The following is a 13,811-nucleotide window of genomic DNA, read 5'->3' on the forward strand; positions in this document are numbered from 1 at the left end:
TCCGGGGACAAGGAGCTGCCTCTGTGCTCTCTCCAGCTTCCCTCGGCCAGTAGAACCAGAAAGCCAATTAATAGTGTCTAAGCTTTATGTTTCCCCTTTTTTATATCCAGACCCACATTTCAATACAGCAGTGGTGTTTAGTATTGTTCTCTGTAGCCAGGGGTGAGAGGAACACACATTAATACTCTCAAGTTAAGTCAGAAGCAAACTGTGATACTAGTTTGCCCATGTTAGAGCTGTGATTTCATGTCCCAAATTACTGTAATTTCCAGTGATCATTTTAAGGATACGGTAGCAGAAGACTAAAGAGTTTGTATGTGATTTTCATAATCTCGAGGTATTTCATAATCATATTAGGAACAATGATGGGGCCCGAGAAATAAAGGAAAGGGTACTAACACCAGTCTCAGCTCTGTGGCGAACGTGCCTGTTACCCCTTAGCTGCTTCGGTCACATCCATTTTTATCTCTTGTGAGTTTTTCTACCAAAAAAATCTATGAAATGAGATTTGGTGATAGCAACAGAATTAAATGATGCTTTCAGGTCCCCTGTAAATTTATTTAATCTATGCTTTCTCCATTTATTTTTACATGAATAGGAAAATAGTAGTTCTACAAATTGTTTTCTCAGAGATCTGAGGTTTAAAAGAATCTTTATTTCTGTTTCTATTGTAAATGATCCAAAAATAAGACTGCAGAGTTAGGCCATTCCAAGTGAATTATATAGTGGGTGAGACATGTTTTCTGTTGAATTCTTCATGTAGCTCAATGAAGAAAAATTCATTCATAGAGTTAAATTGGGACCTTGTTAATGATGAAAATTACCTATATGTTCAAAACCCTGTTTCTGGCCTTTAGAAAAATGTTGATACTGGCAAGGCAGCATTTTCTTTGGCTTCCTCAACCAATTGTCATTTTTACCCTCCCACCTATTTCAGTATTGCACTGGCCTTTGTCCATGCTGTGAAACCTTGTGTGTGTCATCTTAACCTTTTCACCAATCCAGTTTTCTAAACTTCTTCACGTCATTTTTATTTTCAAAGGGGTTATAGTTTCCACTGGGGGGACCTGGTGCTTGAAGGAGCCTGTTTGAAAGTGCTTACCCAGACTTGACTTTCCTCGTCTCCCAGGGATGATGGTGAGGGGTGCATCGGCAGACCAGGTGGCCCACGTGCATGAATCCTGCTGAGAGCAGGTGACCTAAGAATGGGTGGTGGCTGATCCTGCAGTGTTATCTTTCTGAGCAGATCGCTGGTAAAGTTGTTTGTTACAAACTAGGAAGCTTTTAAGCTTGCAAGCAGAATAATTAAGTTTTTGGGTTAGTAAAATGCCTTATACAGTTGAAAAGAATCAGAAACCACTTTTGTATCGTGCTACTGACTTAAAAGAGTAGCCACCTCCACACACCCCTTCCGTCCAGCGTGGCGCCACTTCTCCCACGTGCAGGAGTTGTCCTTCCTCGCTGCCATCTTCTGCAGCGTCCACACGGTCTCCCCCGTGGTTTCCCTTCTCCTGTGTTCATTTTCCTTCTTGATTCTGTGCTGACTCCTCCTCTGTGTGCAGCTTCAACAGGTGTTCCTCAGGCTTCTGTCCTGGCCCTCTTCTTGTTCCATGTCCCCTTCCTGGATAATCTGGGATTTCCATGCCACCTCCCCCGGGACTGCCGGGCAGTCTGGTAACTCTGTCCTGCGGGCTTTCCTGGCCCAGCCCCAGCACCACCTGTGCCTCAGAGTCCTGCATACCCAGCAGACCCAATGGGGCCCCAGCACCTGCCTGCCCTGGCCCACGAACCGAGCAGTCTTCGACTGGGCTTTATTACATATTGTTTCAATCCGTATGGTCCCTAGATGCTAGTGATTCTACCTCTGACCTGTCTGTCAAGCCAGACCTCTTCAGTGATCCCATCTGCCACTGGTTCAGACCCTGCGCCCTTGTGCCTGGACTCCTGTGTCAGTCTCTGTCTGGTCTCCCTGCCACTGCCCTTTCCTCGTTTTCTGCCTGTCAGGGTCATCATCCTAAGAGGCAAATCTGATATCACTCCTCTGCTCTAAAACTTTACAATGACTGCTTCTTGTATTGGAGCGCATGTTCATCACTGTTAAACTCTGGGGGCATTCTCAGATGTGCTGCCAGCCTACCTGATGGCCCCTGCTGTGCTGCTCTGCACAGACACAGCACTGCACACCTCCTTCCTGGATCAGCTGTGTCTTTCATGATATACGCTTGATCACTAGGCCTCGCATACTTTTCTTTCTATGTAGTTATACTCCCGGGGTCCTGTTGTATTGTAATTACACGAGTTTAGGTAAATCGTAACTCCTCAGAGTGCTGCAAGGGTGTGCAGTACTTACCTAAGCAGTGCTTGGCAATTCAGGAAGTGTTTGTGAGTGAATGAATGGTGTCAGTGGTGAATTTAATAATTTTACATGACACCAGAGTGCAAAAATGTCCCAACTCCGCTGGAGCTAAAGACCCACGCAGGTCACTTGATTTGTGACTGTTTTTTAGGTTATTTCTTCTGTGTTGCTGTTCCACCTGGCCTTGTCTACTGTCCCCACATAGAGTCACTCTCAAGCATATCCCCCCGGGGCCTGAGAATTTCCCTTGTGATCACAGGCTCTGGTCTCTCCTTGTGTGTCCTTCCCGAGAAGCTCTTTTATGATATCATCTCATTTTAATCCTGAAGCTGATTTCTCTTCTTTTTCCTCTCCTCCCTGCTAGTGTTTGTTACAGTGTCCTTGGAAGGAGATGGCACCCATGACCAAAATATTTACTTTTCTTTAGTAGTTGTGAATTCACTGTACTCCTACCGGGATGTGCACTGTTTGGCTAATTATAGATTTTGCCTGTTTTGACCCAATTTAAAGTGACTTAACTGATGAATGAGAAGTTGTTCATTAGAATATCCTTTATTAATAGTTCTCACAGAATGGGCAGGGGTTGAGGGCTGGTATTGGAATAAGTATCAAGAATAAAATGGTGGTAGGGACACACTGGATTTCATCAGCGCATCAGTAAGTGTGTCTTCAGTCCATTTCACTACGGGGTTTGCAGTGTGTTGGCCTCCCAGTCGGTACGCTGTTCTGGACAGATGCTTGTGCAATTCTAGCCTCCAGGACTGCTTAGAGGAGGGTGAGTCCGAGCTCTAAATGCTAGAGGACTCGAGTAACCATCCACAATTAGTAATTTGCTATTTTGTAATTGGTTTCCTGAAATTTTCTCAACACATTTATTTATTTTTCAGTTGATGTTAAATTTATTAAAAAAAAATAGAGATATTTAGCACCCATGTGCCCTTTTAAAAGTTGTTTTCAGTGTGACTTTTGGACACCATTTTAATCCTATTTTCCAAGCCAAAAACATTGCCTCCAATGAAATAAGGTTTTTAAATAAGGACATTTTTCGAGGGGGAGGGTATAGCTCAAGTGGTAGAGCACATGCTTAGCGTGCACGAGGTCCTGCGTTCAATCCACAGTACCTCCTTGAAAAATAAATAAACCTAATTACCTCCTCCCCAACATGAAAAAATAAATAAATGCGGAAGTTTTTCAATAAAGAAGACTTTTCCTTGTATGTAGTGGAAGGGGTCACTGTGCACACTAGGTGGTCGCCTACACATCCCACCTAGTGTTGGGAAATGTAACCTGTAATAGCCTCTGCCTCAGCTTGGGCAGCTGCAACCAAATGCACAGACTGAGCAGCTTAAGCAACAGACATTACTGCTTACAGTTCTAGAGGGCTGGAATTCTGAGATCCAAGTGCCAGCATGATCTAGTTCTGCTGGGGGCTCTCTTCCCGGCCTGTAGACAGCTGCCATCTGGCCGTATACTTGTGAAGAGAGAGAGAGAGACAGACAGACAGACAGATCACACCCTCTGCTGTCTCTTCTTAGGAGGACACCAATCCTATTGAATCAATGCCCCCCCCCCCCATTTAACTTTAGTTCCTTCCTTAGAGGCCCCATTTCTAACTGTAGCTACACTGGAGCTTCAACATACAGATTTGGAAGACAGAAACATTCAGTCTATAATGTTCTGCCCTAGGACTTCATAATACATGTCTTTACCACATTCAAAATACATTCATTTCATTCCAACAACCCCCAAAACTCTTAACTCATTCTAGCATCAGCTCTGCAGTTCAGAATTTCATCTGCATATCATCTAAATCATGTGTGTGAGACCCAATGTCCAGTTAATCCTGAGGCAGAATTTGTCATCAGCTGTGAGCCTGTGAAACTGGACAAGTTACGTGCCTCCAAATACAATGCTGGATCAGGTATAAGACAGACGTTCCCATTCCAAAAGGGAGGAATAGGAGGAAAGAAAGGTGTGGCAAGTCCCAAGCAAGTCCAGAATCTCCTGAGGCAAATTCTGTTGGATTTTAAGGCTCAAGGAAGACCCCACCCTTGGTTCAGTGCTCTGCCCTCCAGGCCCACTGGGGGACAGTGTCACCCCTACAGCTCTGTTGGGACTCTCACCCAAGGATCTCTGCACAGGCGCCACCCCTGAGGAAGGGAGAGGGCATGGCGGCCCCTCTCTAAAACCAGGGAGAAGAAGTCAGCCTTGCCCCGGGCCTGTGGTGAGAGTGGAAGCTCTGACCATCTCTGAATCGCCTTTGGGGCCCTTCTCTCCCATTGTGAAGGGTCATGCAGGTCTGCACGATTGCTCTTGCGCTCTAGTCCGTCTCCTTCTATTAAGACTGGCAGTGTTTCTGCTCCTGTAATCCCGTGGTTACTTTCCTGAGTGATAGTCTAGCCACACCTTTGGCATCCTCTTCCCGACACGCTTTTTCATTTTTTTGCAATATGGGCAGGCTGAGAATTTTCCAATTCTTCAAGTTCTCCTTTGTTTTTGCTTAAAATTTTCTTCTTCAGTTCATCTCTTTCCTCTTGCATTTTATTGTAAGAAGTCAGGAGGACTGAGGCTAAGCCTTTAACATTTGTTTAGAAATCTCCTCTGCCTATGGTTCACAAGGTTCATCTTCTACAAAACACTAGAAACATTCAGCCAAGCTGTTTGCCATTTTGTAATAAAAATTGCTGTGTTAGATTGGGCTGTTATAACAAAATACCATAGACTGGGGGACTTAAACAACAGACATTTTATTTCTCATAGTTCTGGGGGCTGGAATGTCCAAGTCCAAGTCCAAGGTGCCAGTTGATTTGGTTCCTGGTGAGAACCCCTTCTTCATTTGTAGATGGCCACCTTCTGCTGCATCCTCACATGACTAAGAGAGGTCCTCTTTCTTGTGTCCCTAATTATAAGGGCACTGACTCCATTCATGAAGGCTTCACATTCTTGACCTAATCACCTCCCAGAGGCCTCACCTCCAGACATCATCACGTTGGGGATTAGGGTCTCAACGTATAAATTTTGGGGGGACACAAACATTTAGTCCATTGCAGTCATTTTTCTTTCAGTATCCAATAACTTGTTCCTCATTTCCATTTAATACCCAACAAGAATCACCTTTAACATCCATGTTTCTAGCAGACACCCTAAAACTCCTTCAGCCTCTGCCCATCACTCAGGTACAAAGCTGCTTCCACATTTTCAGGTATCTGTTACAGCAGCACCCCACTTCATGGTACCAAAATCTGTCTTAGCTCAGGCTGCCATTACAAAATACCCCAGACTGGGGGGCTTAAACAACAGACATTCACTTTCTCACAGTTCTGGAGGCTAGAAGTCTGAGATTGGGGTGCCATCATTGTTGGCTTCACATGACAGCTCTCTTCCTGGCTTGTAGGCAGCAGCCGTCTGGATGTGTGCTCACATGGCCTTTACCCTGTGCTCAGCAGAGAGAGAGAGGGATGTCTGGTGTCGCTTCTTGTAAGGACACTCACTAGTCCTGTCAGATCAGGCCCCACCCTGATGACCTCATTCAACCTTAGTTACTTTCTTATAGGCTCCATTCCCAACTGCAGCCACACTGAGGGTTAGGGCTTCAACATATGAATTTAGGAGGGACACAAGCATTCAGTCCAGAGTACTTCCCCTTCTCTGGTTTGTATAAAATAAGCTTTGCTTAGGGATCTGTAGCCTTCAGGAGCCTTTATATGCTTTCCCCTTACTTGAATTTCTTTAAAAAAGGGAACTTCTGTTGCCCATTCACCCTCGACAGAATGATACAGGCTACCCTGCAGAATGAGTCATGGTGGCATGCCTGGTGGTAGCCCTGGGACACGGTGACCCAGGCGGCTGGCGCACACTGGTTAGTTCTGATTGTCCGTATTGTTAGGGGCTGTGAAGCGTGTTCCAGTCGCCTGGTCAGTATTGTCTAGTCTTTTTTTTTCCCCCCAAAGATCTGGGTTTCAGATTTCTGCTTCATGCTTAGAATTATTGTGGCTTTTGGTGGAGAATATTTTAAACTGGGTGAAAAGGCAAAAAAATGTAAAATCAAGAAGTGAAAGCACAATTGTTTACAGTTCAGTAAGCAGTTGTGGTTAAGAAATGTGTCTGTTCATCATTGCCAGATGACTTAAAATTTTATGGGGGAACATAAATTTTAAACAAAGAATAATTGTGCTGTTTACAGGGTAAGATGTAAATTTCTTCAGAGTTTAGTTCTTGGGTATTATAATATAGCCCTCCTGCTTAGAGCTTTATGAATTTTACCATGAAATTATCTGTGAAATGAATCTGATGGTAGCTTGCAACATTTACTCAGAAACTAAAATTTTGATTTACCAAGCATTAATAATAATACAGTAATGTAGTTAATTAGAGACTCACTAATTGAATAGTCAGCAGGAGCATAACATTGCTAGGTGTTTGGGATCATTGGTAAAATTAAGCATAGTTGTAACCTCACAAAAGAAAAGATAGTATAATTATGTACAAATAAATACAACTCAACTTTCAGTGCATGTTCTTTAAAAAAAAAGTGGTACAGTACAAATAGTGAATAGATAAAACATCATTTGGATTTGATTTCGGACTGTATTGTTCATTTATTTTTCTTTTTGGAACATCACTTGAATCACAGTTTAATGTGCATCCTTTGGGTGCATATCAAATCCAGTTGCAGTGACAGAGGTAGGTCAAAAGCATCTTGTTTGGCAGTGAATCAAGAATATAAAAATAGTCCCCAAAGTTCTTCACATTAATTTGTTTTATTAGAGTTCATCCAGCTCATATCTATTTTGTTGGTACTCATCCAGGTACAGAACAGAGTTCATGGTTTAAAAGAGAAAATTATTCATTTTGTGTGTTAAAATCTTGATAAAAGGAGATGCAGTGATGACATAAAGGAGAGTGGTAAACTCTGCTGGATGGAAAAGGAGAGCTGTGTCCAGCCAGCTCACCAGGGAGATGGTGATGAAACACTTGAAGTGTGGGTATAGAAACAAAGATCCTTGAGTAGAGCTGTTTAACTTGAGGCTAGAACAGTGAAAAGTTACTGGTAACAAAGGTATTACTAAACAATGGATGGTTGTCTAGATTTTTTTTGGTGGATAGCTGTTGAAGGGTTCAAGAACAGGGTAGCTGTCCTTAAATGTGCATGTAAAAAAATCACTGGTGCTGGGCCTTGTGAATGATAGATCATGATGGTCAGGTACCAGACTGAGGAGGTCAGTTAGGGCCAGCCTGTTGTGATAACTAAGAGGCATACCCAAAACTGACATCTTGATTTTGCTATTATCCCCTGTGTCCTGTCCCCCAACACACACAAAGAGAGAGAGATAGAGAGAGAGAAAGAAACCCGCACATCTAGAAATTGTCCCTGTCTCAGTAAACACGTACTGAGTTATATACTTGCTCAGGCCAAAAACATTGGAACCTCATATCCCTCTTCCAGTCCATAAACAAGTGCTATTTGTTCTGTCCTCAGAGAACATCTAGTTTCCAGCCTTTCCTCACGGCCTCTGTTTCCACCCCCTGCCCCTCCGGAAGCTACCACCACCTACCCTGGACTGCTGCAGTGGTCTTCTGACTGGTCTCCCTACGTCTTCCCTTGTGCCTTCAGTCTGCTCTCAACAAAGCAAACCATATGCCTTCCTCACTGGTTTCCCATCACACTCCGAGGAAATAGCTCATGACCACACAGTGAGGCTAGGCCCGATTTCTCCCTGCCTGACTGCTCTGATCTGATCTCCTACCCTGACACCCAGGCTCAGGCAGACTGCTTTCAGTCGTGGCCAGAACAAAAGTCATCTCTTCCTTGAAGAGGTGGAATGAACTCTTGGGGAAAGCTGAGACTTCTAATGCAGATGTTCAGGTTACCAGAACACAGTCTTCTTTCTTACGGCATTTGAAGGGCCTAATCAGACATAAGAATTAGTACAAATTAGTCAAATCACTTGACCTTGCGAAGAGGAGTATTCTCACTGAAACATATTCCTACAACTTGAGTCAGGCATTGGACTCTGTTTATACAGCTGTGCTAATATAGATTTGTTGATTATTTTTAACTCTTAGACTCAGACTGTGGTCAGAGCACAGGGATTTGGCATAGGTTATAGGACACATTGTGGATAAACGTTCACCTTAACAATGGAAATGGAATTATGTGGGATTTAAGTTGTGTGGTGCACTGGGGAGGAGGCTGTAGAGAGATTCGTAAGCCAGGAGCTCCAAGCCGCCTATCGAAAGTTAATAGAATAGGATATAGAGTTGGTTAAAGATACTATTTAAAACTTCAATAACAGAAGCACCCTAAATAAGACCATTTTGGTACCAGATACATTCATTATTTTGGGAGGAAAAAACTTTTTAAGGTACCTTTTTAAAAACAGTAAATGTGAAATGATTGTATCTTGGGAATTTGGAGTGAGTGCTGCAGAAGAATTATAATTACAGCTGGTGGCAACCAGGTCAGAGTATCTGCTTAGGACAGAGGTCCTCTCTGCACAGGAAGCAGGTGATCTCCATCCCTGACCTTTGCTATGCTGTCTTGCCCCACTACCCCAGCCTGTGTGTGTGTGTGTGTGTGTGTGTGTGTGAGAGAGAGAGAGAGAGTGCGCACGTGCACGTGATGCATGAGGACTAAGGAAAAAAGTAATGGTGGGCACCTGTTGATGATTTGGCCTGAAGAAGAGAAAAAGTACCAGTTTCAGAGGATAGTAGGACATATATTGTAAAGCAGGACAGTGTATGGATTAGCCTATTGGAATATCTGTGAAGATAGAGGGTAATAATACACGGAAAATCCCAAATTATTCTGTGGTCAATGTTTGGATAATTCAATGAGACAACTTAAAAGTGCAACAGCTATATTGTAAAAAGTATTTCTAAAAAAATTGCAGGTGTTTCTGTCACTGTAGGAGGACGAATTCAGTATTTCTCTCCACATACTAGCTTGTTTCACTTGGTATTTTCTTGCGTAGTGTTTGTTAATTCCTTGTGTTGTATTTCTAGTATAAGTATTGGTGAAAATTGTACTCATAATGTATGTTAATTCATCAACATAACCCGCTGAGAAGGGTTGAAATTGATGTGCATATAAATAGACACTGGCTACCTGTATATTTCAAAATAAATAAATAAATAAATAAAGTCATTTAATCCAGGAGTCACAAATACATCCTGTTCTTATATCATTTGCTAGATTCTTGTGTGGCTTCTTGTTCTTTTAAAATCAAAGACTTTTAAATTTTTTTAGAGCAATTAGCTGATAAAATAAATCACTCATTCATGCATTCTTTGGGCAAACGTTGGTGAAGTATTTTCCATTTTAACTACAGAGTGTTTCATCTGCTCAACATATGTGTGGGTAGAAATGACTAGACCCCATGGTGTATTTTCTCTGTGAGTCTTCTGTTCCTGTGTCTTAACCACTGTGGTGCTGTGTGGTATGTCTGTGCTCTCCTTTTGGTCTTTGGGGCACTTCCTCCTCAGCGTTTGGTCTTTATCAAATTCAGCTTTTCCCTTTCAGTGTTGAAATCCTGACTGTATCCAGCCAGCGCAAAATGCCACTGGAGTCCATTTCTCAACCTGATGTGCTTTTTTTTTTTTTTAACATTTAGACAAGTCCTGTGTTTTAGCATAATAATGTAGAGAAAAAAGCATCCTCAGTTTCCTGTCTTTAACTGTCGTTTACCCTAGAGACATTGCAAGTCAGGGACTTGTGAGGATACTCAGTTTTGAGCATAAGACCTGCTAGTAATCCTCTTTGACCTTAAGAAAGTCATGTGAACAACTAACTTGTTCAGTTTTCTTATTTGTCAAAAAAGAAGATTAGTATCTTCCCGACCTATTTCATAGGGATATTGTGGATCAAGTATGATAATAGATTTGAAAATGCCTTGAGAAGTTAATATAGTGACAGTGACTGTGATGACAGTGGCTGCTGTTCCTGCATCAGTGACGGACCGGGCCTTGCACTGGGGGCTTTCTGTGCTCTCTCGTAATGTGTGCAGTGTTCTTGAAGATTGCTAGTAATACTACCTCCATTTTAAAAGGAGGACGCTCTTATAAGAAAGATACGTGTGGATGAGATAATTGAGGGTTTCAGAGGGAAGGGATGGTTGCCTCTGGCTGGGATTCAGGAAACACTTCCTGGACAAGGTGACACTTTGGCTGAGTTTCACAGCATTTGTGGACAATGTTACCCCACTGTCACAGAACGGCCTCTTATGTACCCTCCATCTAATTGCAAAATAGTCTTCTTTTTTTGAAAAAAAAAAAACAAAAAACAGGATCTTTTGTGCTCAGATTGAAAGCTTGCGTCAAATACATAACTCTCAAATACATCTTGGGTTGTCCCAGGCTTTTTCTCCCTCAGATGAAGGGGAGATGACGCTGCTTTCTTTCTCCAGGGAGGTCAGCCCTCTGGCTTCTCAGGCTTGTGGCAGGTCCTGTGGGAGGGACTTCAGAGTTCTTCCTGGAGAGCGTGGTGCTGTTGGCAGCCCTGTGTGCAACCACAGTGGCGCTTCCAAGCCTGTTTAGTCGCCAGGCATGCTGTGCTGATAGTCAAATCAGGGCTCATAGTTGTTAGAACATTGTCAGGAGTTCTCATAAAAATCTTCAAAGAAACTGCGGTCAGTAGCAGTATGACTCATCTGAGACATACAGGTATTTCTGCTGTCATACTGTTTATGTCTTTATTGCAGTGTCTTGCCTTTTGTAAAATCTGTCAGGGTCTAATGGGGACTGTACGGTTGCGGGCAGACCACTGAAAACCTATGTCAGTTTTTAATCAGAGCCACACACGGCAGGGATTGGTGCCTGAAGGGAGAGCTGTGCTGCCTGAAGGGAGAGCTGTGCTGACAGGGTGGCCCTGGCCACATAAGCCCTAGCAGGGCGGTTGAGCTCTGGACAGTGGCTGCTGCCAGTGGCTGAGTACGGTGTTGGGGGTGAGCACAGAGTACAGGTGCAAGTTTAAAAAATTCCTAAAATAGGTCCTGAAATGCTCCTGTGGCTAGTGCAGCCCCTCAACCTAGGTCTTCCCCTTTGCTGCTGATAAAGCTAACTCTCTGTGCGCCTCCTGCCCCAGAGGAGCAGTGTGAGCACCACAGTGACCCCACCTGTCTCGACTTCTCCTCCTGTTCCCCAGCTGAGGGTGAGCTACTTTTCACTAAGGACACACCTGTGGTGGCAGAGCAGGCCCAGTCCTCCCTTCGTAGTCAGGGCCTTTCTTTACAGTGTGTTTTCACCCCCCACCCCCACCCCATAGTGACCGGTGGAGCTTAGCGTCATGCTTGTTTACGTCTTCCCCTCTTCCGTTTCCTTCTTACCTGAAGAAATCATCTCAGGATAGACGCATACCTCAGAAGTTGTAGTTCCACATAGTGCTCAGGGGAGGTGCCTGTCCTTGCTTCACATGCTAATACTTCCTGCTGGCACTCAGAGAGAGGAAGGCGTGGAAAACAGGATTGAGTGGAAAATGACTGGAGAAAAGTGAAAGGGAGAAAGAAATGGAAGTGAAATTAAACTGTATGACCAAAACCTTTGCACAATTTAAATATTAGTTTTTATACTCACTGAGCTAAAGTGGTAATGGAACTCATATTGGTGTCTGTTATTAGCAGGGCTCTTGTCTCATTCAAGTCATTTATTTTTTCAATTAAAAAACAGAGAGTAATAGAAAAACCTAAGCATATTCACCATCTAGAATTAATAACACTTTTTTTTTTAACTGCATAAAGCTTTATTTTTCCCATTTGGTCCAAGGCTTGGGAGAGTGTTCCAGGGTGGTTAAAAAGCTGCCTGGTGGCTGCAGAGAGAGGCTTCAGGCAAGAGCCCTGACACCAGAGCAGCTTCTCAAAGGCCACTGGCTTCCAGAGGCTCCTAGTGGTGCTGAGGGTGAGCCTTTCGGAGAGATACTCACCCGACCCAGCTGGAGACCAGCCAGCCTGTGGAGGTTAGTCAGGTGGTTGCCCATCTTCCTGATGAGTCTCACCTCCTTATCCAGGAAGTGGCTCTCCAGGAAGTCACAGAGGTGGGGTCTGTGCAGGCAGAATCCAGGACATGCAGATCCAAAAGGGCCTGGTTGAGGTTCTTCTCCACGAGACTGGTGGCTTCCATGGCATCCTGGGTTTTACCCCCACTCCCCTTGGGACGGCTCCTGCACATCCTACAAGAGGGCGCCACTGCACACTTGTTTTGCATTTTCAAGAGATGCTTGGTGCCTTCACCCTTCTCCTCCTTCAATTATGGAAACAGTGGCCCACACCCTCCAGAGCCACATCGTTGTGGTCGAAATAGAAGCCCAGAGAGACATAGGTGTAGGAGGCCCACGGATGCCTGTGGACAGGGTGGTTCGCCGTAGCCTCCACCTGGTGGAATAATTCTGATGAATCTGGGGGCTCACGGTTGATTGGTAATAAGGAGCTTAAGCTCAGAAAAAGGTGTTAGTTGGTCCCGGAGGCAGAGAGTAGCAGACTGGCTGGTTCAAGAGGTCACAACTGGAAGGAAGGTGGAAGGGTGGTTGGAGTCTGGAGCAAGAGGAGTCCCTGGGTCTGTTCCATCCAAACACTATTGAAGCAGGAGACAGATCCACGGGACCACCTAGCACACTGCCTGACACATGTTAATCTTCTGTCTCTTTGCTTCTCATATTTTTATAACAAACAATATGACAGATAAGTTTGAACCCCCTGGATCCCTTCCTGAGGCAAACTCCTCTTTCTCTCATGATTCAGCGGTTGTCATGAGTTTTCTGTGTGTCCTGCTAGTCCACATTTATGTGCTGTGTGACATATGTATCTGTAACAGTATTGTGTTGGTCTCTGTGTTTCAGAAAGATGACATTATGGGTGTCAGACTATACATTCCTTATTTACCCCTCTTGTTTTTGGGATCTCTCCAAGCGGATACATGCAGATGGGGTCCACTTGCAGTAGCTTCTATAGAGTGTCTTGTTCTGAGAACCCACCACAGTTTACCCATCGCCTGCCGATCAGTGCCAGGTCTAGTTTCCTACTCTTACAAACAACACTGAGATGTGCAACCTTGTCTAGATCTCCTAGACGTGTGACAGACTTCCTGGGTACATATCTGGCATTTCTGGGTTATAGGCTATACATTTATCTCATTTAATTTTTAAAAATGATAATTGAGGCAAGTGGTGTGATCCCCATTTTACACATGGGAAAACCAAAGTGTTGAAATGCTGTGTAACTTGCCAGTGTAATTAATATGAGGGTCAGTCATCAAATCCAGATCAAATTCCACCCATTTAAACTAGAGCCCTAACTCAGCTTTCCCCAGAAGTCCTCAACTTTCAACCTCTGTGATCGTTAGAACACTTGGAGCTGGGCAGTCGTACTGTGCCATTTCCAAGTAGACAGTCAGAGCAGGTAATGAGGTGGAGGGGGCATGAGAGAAAGGAGGAGGATCTGGACATACTCACTTTGTTGTGAATTTT

The 13,811-nt window shown here is 44.0% G+C and overlaps 1 protein-coding gene across 4 annotated transcripts in view; it reads left to right on the top strand.

The window, feature by feature from the left end:
* The window catches only part of SPIDR (scaffold protein involved in DNA repair), a 258,048-nt gene that overhangs the window by 93,269 nt on the left and 150,968 nt on the right, over positions 1-13,811 (top strand). The window lies entirely within an intron of this gene.

This window comes from Camelus bactrianus, chromosome 29 (genome assembly GCF_048773025.1).
Source record: "Camelus bactrianus isolate YW-2024 breed Bactrian camel chromosome 29, ASM4877302v1, whole genome shotgun sequence".
Classification (NCBI taxonomy): Eukaryota; Metazoa; Chordata; class Mammalia; order Artiodactyla; family Camelidae; genus Camelus; species Camelus bactrianus.